Raw genomic sequence first — 8,865 nt, forward strand, 5'->3', positions numbered from 1 at the left:
GTTGGCACCTGCCTCATCCTGGGTTCCTCCGCAGACCCCCTGGTCTTGCGAGCGCAATCCTAAAGCTTAATAATAATCACAACAGGCAGCCCATCATTGCCTCCCTGTCTGGCTCAGATGTTTACAACTTAAACTTATGGCGGAGGGAGAAATTGGCTCAATCACTTGGAGTAATGGTACATGGAGAGCCAGTTGGGCATGACAGCTATTTAACTCAAGGAAACCGGGCTGCTGCGCTTAGCGTACGTACACACTAATAAACACTAATCAACACGTCATGCTCCGAGGTGAAAATTAACACCTCCCCCTGCACTCCCCACTTCGCTCTCCCTTTGCCTTCTTGCCTCATCCTAACCGAATAGATGGGACAAGACTGGGAGAACAGGGCCACAAACAGATGCTCGCAGCTACCTGTATGTCAATAATCACAGATCATCCTTCATTCTTTTCAAGAGAGTTAAAGTTTATTTCTCACAGACCTTATACCAAATATTTATAATAAGGCATTTTGTAAGGGGGAGAGTGAAAAGAAAGAGAACCAGACATCATTGCTAATAATAGCTAACATTTTCAGAACTTTTATTGTGGCCAGGCACCCCTCGTGCATCTTCCTAGCAACTTTAGTGAGGTGGGTACCATTACTGTCCCCAGTTTACAGGTGAGGACATTGCAACTCAGGGAGTTTAAATAACGAACCCCAAATCACCCAGGACCTAGGAAATGGGAGGTGGTATTTGAAAACAGACCCATGTAAGTAAATCAGAGCCCAAGTTTTCAGCCTTTTTGCTACACTGGGTATTTATTGGACAAAGGAAAAAGTGGAGGAAGACACAATCATTGGCTTAACAGTGTTCTCAGCTAGTCCTAGTTTTATTTCTCAAATGCTTGGATAGGTACACATTATGATGCCTTCCCATCTGCCCTTCCCCACCAGCCATGCAGCTTTTCCATCACAAATAAGAACTCAACTCTACCACTTGCCAAGTATTGCAGATATAGAGGTAAAGCCCACAATCATCTTTCTCCCCAAACTTACAGTCTAGTGGGAAAGGTAGCTAAAGAAAACTAGGTTCATAGGAAAAAGGGTGAACAAGGAGCTGTTGAGGTCTTTCCTAGTTTTCCCCTTGGCCCTGTCCACACAGGATGCTCCGTTCTCAGTGGACCTGCCCTACATGTAACGTAATTGTCAAGAGGACCTGGAGTCAGCCTCTTGTCCCAGACCAGAATCCCAGTTCGGGCGCCATGGCCCTGCTGCTTCTGACAAATGAAACTAAGTGTACTAATTAAGGTAATGCTAGCTACTATAATCAACAAACTCTAAAATACATAATAGCTAAAGACTAGGGCTGCCAGATGGAGTAAAAACAAAGACATCAATTTAAATTTGAATTTCAAATAATTTTAGTGTAACTATGTTCTGTGCAATATTTGGGACATACTTATATTAAAATTATTCCTTATTTATCTGAAATTCAAATTTAACTGGGTGTCTTGCATTTTATTTGGCAAGCCTACTCAAGACATCAAAGGTTTATTTCTTGTTTATATAAAGCCCACAATGGAAGTTCTCAGTAGACAGGTAGCCATGGTTCAGGGATCCAGGGTCCTTCCATCTTGGCTCCACCATCTTCATCACTCAGCTTTCAAGGTTTCTATAGGCTCATGGGGTCACGTCACAGAAAGGGAAAGGGCTTGGAGATTTCCACATGGGAATGTTTATGGGGCATTCCCAGTAGTGGCACAATGGACTTCTGATCACAATCCATTCATTGGCCATAACTCAATCACATGGCCCTAGCAGCAGGGTAAGCTGAAAAATGTAATACAGTGTGTGCTCAGGAAGACATTTGGAGAAGAGCTAGCCAGTCTCTGCCATACTGGATAATACTGCCTGTACTGGTGCCTAATCTCCTGTGCTAGTTCTGGACTCAGGCAGCAGTCCTCCACTCACTGAGGTCCCTAGCAGGAGATCAGATGCTTCCTCTCAGCCCTGGACTGGTTAAGTAACAGCCATTTGGGATTGGGAGTACAGGGCCATTGTGAGAGTAATAGGTAGTATGGATTCATCTCAATTCAATGCAATTTAATAAATATTTATTAGTGCTCCTAGGATACTGAGAAAAGCTTGGTTCTAGGCTGCTGAGGGAGACATAAACTGAACTAGAATCCAGTTATACCCTCAAGGAGCTGTATACAATTAAATGCAAGAGCTATCCTCAACCCTTACCTATATCCCTTTGATTTTTCAAAGGCAGGTGAAAAAACCCATAGGGACAAAGAATTCTGCCCTAAATGTTATGGTACAGAATGGTCCCTCCTCTCCCAAATTCCGCAAACCCTTGGTGTCTATGTCCATTCATTTATTCATGCATGTATGCATTCATTCAATTAGTTCATTCATGAACATTTATTGAGACCTACTCTGCTTGACAGTGTGCTGGCTCTGAGGACTGGGAGTGGGGATACCAAGTTGAACAAGACTGAGACCAAGCCTTCCAGAAACTCACAATGGACAGGGTGGTCAGAATGCACATGACTCAGTCAGATACAAGGCAGATGGTGGCGAACACTATGATAAATGTTTAAACAGTGTGAACGGGCTTATGGAGGAGGGAGACATTAATTCTGACTGGAGGGTGGGGTGGAGAAGATTACATCAAAGATCCAACAATGAACTTCCCAAAGAGATAAATGAACCTGCCCTGGTGAGGGAGTCTGAGTCAAAGTGTCTGGCTCAGAGCCCATAGCCACCTTCACCCACAGGGCATCCCCCAGTCTCCCACCCACTCAGCCCTAATGGGAAAAAGGCAGTGAGCTTTCCTCAAGGGAGAACTCCAAGGCAGTCTCTCATTTTATCTTAAAAATTCATACAAATTTTGAACTCCACTCCACAGGACACCAACGTTTGTTTTGCTGTAATAATTTTAACATAATTGGCTTAGATTACCTGTCACTGAGTAAAATCATTTCATCTTGTGGCTTGTGTACCCCCGACATACCACTTTTATTTGAAGAGTACCTTCTCCAGAAATTCCGCTTCCGAGAGCGTGGGACTGAAGTTCAGTTTTCACTTTTTTATCCCTTCTCTTTTCTCTTTGTTAGGATAAAGGAAAGATTCTGCTTTAAGGGACTCTGAGACTAGCCATATGCTTTGTGAATATACAACACAGTAACCATGGATGAAGCTTATATTAGAAAAACCCACTAGTTTTCAGCCACTTTTCTCGAGTCAGGTGAGATATATAGAGAATGATGCAACTCGGACATGAGTTGTATTTCTGGACGGTGGTGCTTCTGGGGATACCTTCAAGGAGCGTGACCCTCACCCTGCAGCCCCTTCCAGGTTGTTGTGCATAACTATGGCTGCTTCCTGTTGTAAAACAGCTGCCCTGGATTCAAATCTGCAACATTAAACACCTCACAAGTCAAACAGTTGGCTATTTACACAGGCATAAGAAAATGTTACATACTTCCCTTGTTTCTGGCCTCCCCACAAAGAAATACCAAAGTGTTAAAAAGAAAACCACCCTGTTTCTGATGAGGACTTGGGGGTTAATTTTCAGCGTGGTGCCTGTGGATTTCACTGTGGGACTCCGGTTACTTGCAAAGGGAGTCACACTGCTTCATTTCATGCACACTATATGCACCCCTCGACAGCCACAAGATTTGAATTTTGAAACTGAGGCCGTCTTTCTCAGAAAAAAATCAGATTGCAAGAAAAAGCCCAAACTACTCGGTATTGGTCTGGGGCCTGTGTGTTTCTGCTTGTGTATATCTGAAAGGGAGAAAATGTCTTTCTCTTGAGTGCAAATGCCCCTTTCACAGACAACAGCATTAAAACATTATGCCCAACAGCTGACAGCCATGGTTGCTGTGTCTCACCCCAAAGCTTTGTTAGGAACCCCATAAAACCCAGCACATGGTCTGTGACACCGAGTGAAACACTGTGCTTCTCCATAATAACCTGAGCTACCATCATCTGGTCCCAGTGTACATTAAATCCCATTATAATTATAAACACACTTCCCCATAACATCCATTGCAGATTTCATCCACGCTGCCTACCCCCTCAGGGGATCTTTGCACTAATAACAACTCAGATTTGCTATTTGACTCGACAACATTAGGTCCCAACACCATTTGCAATATGTTGGGGAGAGAGAGAAAGAAGAAAAAGCTTTCTCTTTCTCAATCACAAAGATCTTGGGGTCACAGTGACCCAAGGCCTCTGGGGCTAAAAGAAATAACCCCTCATCTTCTCCCTTTGAAATGTCACTCTCTGCCTTACAGAGGAGAAGGGCATACTTAGTACCTGGAAGAGATGCCCAGGTGTAAACATCACTAACCAGGTGTCCACGGGGGAAAAGGATGGCAATTACTAACCCAAGAAGCCATATTTTTATTTGGTTTTCTGGGCTTCAACTAACCAGAACCCACGCATCACCTGTTTATTTCCCCTTCTGTTTTTTGGAGGCGGCATGAAAGGAAGTGACATGGAAGAATTAAGTTAAAAAAAAAAAAAAGACAAACCTAAGGAAACTATCAACATATGTACTGAGGGCAAATTTGACTCTGCTTAGGTTTTTTTTTTTCCGGCCGAGCCTCGTGGCTTGCAGGATCTTAGTTCCCTCACCAGGGATCGATTCCAGGCCCCCTGCAGTGGCAGCATGGAGTCCTAACCACTGGACTGCCAGGGAATTCCTGACTCTGCTTAGTTTTTTACATCATCTGTATCTATCTCGAAGATATCTCAATGATGACCTTGCAACATTATAAGATACTTTGACTCCAAAAATGGACACAATAGGCTTGCTATGTCTTCTCCCCAAGCCACCAGTGGGGTAACGATCTGAGAGTACATGTGACAACCTGGTGCATCTTCTGGTGGCAACCTGGAGTTCTCCATTGTGGAGGAGACTACTTTTCTCCATTCAGGGGCTTCACTGCCTGCATCCCTCCCTCAAAATGCTTCATTCTTTCTCCATCACAAGGTTTTGGAGAAATGCACAGTAGCTTCTTCTCCCCCAGAGGTAGGAGTCCTTGATTTCATTTATCATGATAGGAAAGTTTACCTTTCAATTTTAAAACTATTTTCCAACTAAGGAGCTGGAACAAAATGATTTGTAACATTTTCCTAACCCTCAAGCAGAATACTCAAAACAGCACAATCATCTTCTTCCTGGGCACCTACTTAATTGGAGTTTTACTGTAATTCAAAACTCCCTCCTCAACTTTTGCCTGAGCTTTTTTGTTTTGTTTTTTTTTGTTTGTTTTGTTTTTTTTTTTTTTTTTTTTTAGGCCACGTCACGCAGCTTGCAGGTTCCCCGACCAGGGAGCAAACATGCCCCCCTCCCAACACCGCAGTGGAAGTATGGAGTCCTAACCACTGGGCCGCCAGGGGATTCCCTTGCCTGAGACTTTTGAGGAGGAAAGAAAGTGCAGAGATCCGGGCATCTAAGTCTGCTTACCTAGTGGCCTGATTCAATGGAGAACTGTTTGGGTCCCAGCTTGGCTGGCTGCTACAGACACCTTGGCCTCTGTAGAGTAAGAAGAGAAGGGAAATTAAAAGCCCTTGTTTCCTTTTCTCCATCCCACTGGAGGCTGTATAATCTAGAAGTTAACATCATGAGTTTTGCAGTTGGAATGGTCTGATTTAAAGTCTCAACTCTGATATTTAATAGCTCTACAGTCTTGGGTAAGGCACTTAACCTCTTTGAGCCCCAGGTTTCCCATCCACAGAAATGGGGGAAAGATGTACCTGCATTATGAAAGTTGTTATGAGGATTAAATAAAACAATATAGGTAATGTGTTAAGATTCACAGTCAGTGCTCAGAATGAGGTATTATCCCCACTGGCTCTTTCCTGTAAGATCGCTTTAGACCTGACATACCCTCCTCTTCCACAACCTGAGTACTGAAGGGCTGCCTCCAGCTGGAGGTATATGAGTAAAGGAGGAGATGAGGGAATAAGATTTAGCAATGGAATTCCACCCAAAGGTCAACTCATCTCTTCTTCTGTCTCCAAGATGACCTCTCTGTAAGACTGAAATCCTATTTTTAGGATCTGTCAAAACTCATGTCCCAGCTTCTCTTACCACACCCTTCAAGAAAAAAAGTAAAAAACAAAAACAAAAAACCAAAAAAACCTACTACAAATATATAAACATGAGAGAGAGAGCAAAAGAGAGCATTTTTCTGTTGTAATTTTCCATCCTGCAGGTTTTTAGGTGCTGCCGTATGAAATCTCTGAACTGTGGATTCTCATCAGCCTTCCGGGGGCCCAAGGACATAGCTTTTGGTGGGGGAGCTGCTGCCGCCTTATCTGGGCCCAATAAACCTTATCAAACTGCTGTGCAGCCAGCCTTCAGCGCTAAGTGGAAATGCATGGAGCCCCATGCTGGCACTCAGCCCATAGCCTTGCCTGCCTTCCTCCTTTTTGTTACCATCTCCACCTCTTAAATTCGGGCATTAATCTCTCTTTAACACTTACGAACAAGGGCTGGGCTTTGTAATGGGCTGAGTTTATGAAGCAAGGGAGATTTTCACATAGCGTGAATATGGCATGGAGATATGGAGGGGGGCGGTCCAGGGCCATGGAGGGATGGTTCTTTCTTTCCCATTGTTTCCAGAGAGTCTCCCTTTCTCTGATTTGAGGATTAATAGGAGATTAGATCAGGGGTTAATTGTGCGCTTCTGCTACTGCACTCAGGAGGGGCCGGTAGGTGGAATGGACAGCAAGGCAGCAACCTTTAGCAGGTACCATCTAGGCAGAAGCGCAACAGTTGAATGATTCTTCTTTCCATTTCCCTGGTGAGGCTCTAGGACTGTCTTCTCTCCTTATACCTCTCTCCTCTTGCTCTCCTTGCAGACCAGTTCTTTCTTTCTTTTTTTTAAAACTGAAGTATAGTTGATTTACAATATCGTATTAGTTTCAGGTGTACAGCGAAGTGATTCAGTTATACATATATGTATATTTAGATTTTTCCCATTATGGGTTATTACAAGATATTGACTATAGTCCCCTCTGCTACACAGTAAGTCCTTACTGTTTATTAGATCAGTTCTTCTTTTTCATTTATTATTATTATTTTCTTGTATTTGGCTGCGCTGCACTGCCCATGGGATCTTAGTTCCCTGACCAGGGATCGAACCTGCATCTCCTGCATTGGAAGCGTGGAGTCTTAACCACTCAACTACCAGACCAGTTCTTTCTTAACTTTCTTTAAATTCCTCTCCTCTTACAGACTGTAGACCTTAGCTAGAAAAATAGTCCTTTCATAGATTGCTCTTTATTGTTAATCTAATACCCAGGGACTGGGTGTTCCCAGGCACCTGTTAGACGTTGCTGTATTCTCTTCTATCAGAGGATAACTAACTCCCTTCCTTCACTTTCAAGTGGCTTCTCAGGGGTCTTCCTCTCTCCCATGACTCCCGCAGGTCTGAGCACTTTCCCTGCGACTAGGAGACAGGGGCGATGTTTGCTGGGATGGAATCGCCTGTCTTTGGGACTACCCCATTAGCAGCTCTTGTGAACCCTATCAGTTCTGATGTAAACTCCAGACAACTGGCCTTGTGAGGTTGGAAGTGGATTTTTGCCTCTAGTTGGCTTCTGCCACCTTCCATGACCCTTCAGTACTTGGGGCCTGACTCTTGGTCTGGGGCAGTGCCAGAGGCGTGCAGCGGGATGCGATCATACGTGAGTCTTGCGGGAAACTTCTGAACCACCCCGCGTGTCAGGGACTGAGGGAGGGGACTCAGGACTCAGCGCCTGAAGACCCACCCGGGTTGCTAAGACTGTACGACCTCCAGGGCTGACGGTCCGGAGACCCAGGGAGGGCGCTTTCCACCAAACCTTGACTGCCATTAGCCGGCAGTCAAGGTTTGTGCCCAGAAGAGCGTTTCCCACCTCTTGTCTCCTACCTTTGCCAAGCTCCAGGGAAAGGGCAGAGAAGGGGGACTCCCCGCAGCCCGCGGAAGGGCACATTGCTTCTGCTTGCTCTATCCTGGGCTTACTGACCTCAACTCCACCCTCTTAGTGGAGAGGAGGCACTTTTGGGGGCCTGAAAGCTTTTTCAAGCTTTCACTCGCCCCCTGAAGACTTTGCCCTGAACTGACTGAGCGCATTTCTCGGGAACTGTTTCCAGCCAGGTTCCGGGGGGTGGGGGTGGGGCGGGGGGGGGTGCGAAGCCCAGGAAATGCTCAAGACTGAGAGGGAGAAAAGTTTCCCTCGGGACTCGACCTTGGCCTCCAGGGGTCGTGACAGCTAAAATGGGTTGTCTCCCCTCGACCATAGATCCCCGCACACCCGCTGGCACCTGGTTCACCCGGGCCCGCGAACTCTGCACCTGGAGGCCAATCTGGATGCTCAGAAGGCCTGGAGGCACAAAAGGCCTGGGCTTGGGGCCCGGGAAAGCTACCTTCTAAAACCGATGTCGGGGTACAGGGGATGCCGCCGGAGCCCGGAGAAAAAGTTAAAGGAGAAATGACACGTACTGAATGGGGCAAACATTGGAGCCGGAGACCAAACTCCGCGCCTGGAGCAACAGGGGAAAAGCAAACCCGTTTCCAGTGGAAATTAAAAACGTGGGGTTGCAGGTGGGGGCTGCTCCTCGCCCCTCACCTCCACTGCCCCCACTAAGGGTTCCGAGTCCCTGGCACTCCTCTCCACGAGCTCCTTCTTTCCTCTCGTTTTGGCCGGTGAGCGGCGGCCGCCAGCGCCCCAGCAGCAGCTAGATGTCAGGCGAAGCCTGGAGCGCGACGCGCGGGGAAGAGAGGGGAGGGAAGAGGAGGGGAGGGAAGGGAAGCGGAGGGAAGGGGAGGGGAGGGGTGGGGCGGGGAGCGCGCGCCAGCTCGGCCAGTGCGGGG

The sequence above is a fragment of the Physeter macrocephalus genome, unplaced genomic scaffold (genome assembly GCF_002837175.3).
Source record: "Physeter macrocephalus isolate SW-GA unplaced genomic scaffold, ASM283717v5 random_11, whole genome shotgun sequence".
NCBI classification, from domain to species: domain Eukaryota; kingdom Metazoa; phylum Chordata; class Mammalia; order Artiodactyla; family Physeteridae; genus Physeter; species Physeter macrocephalus.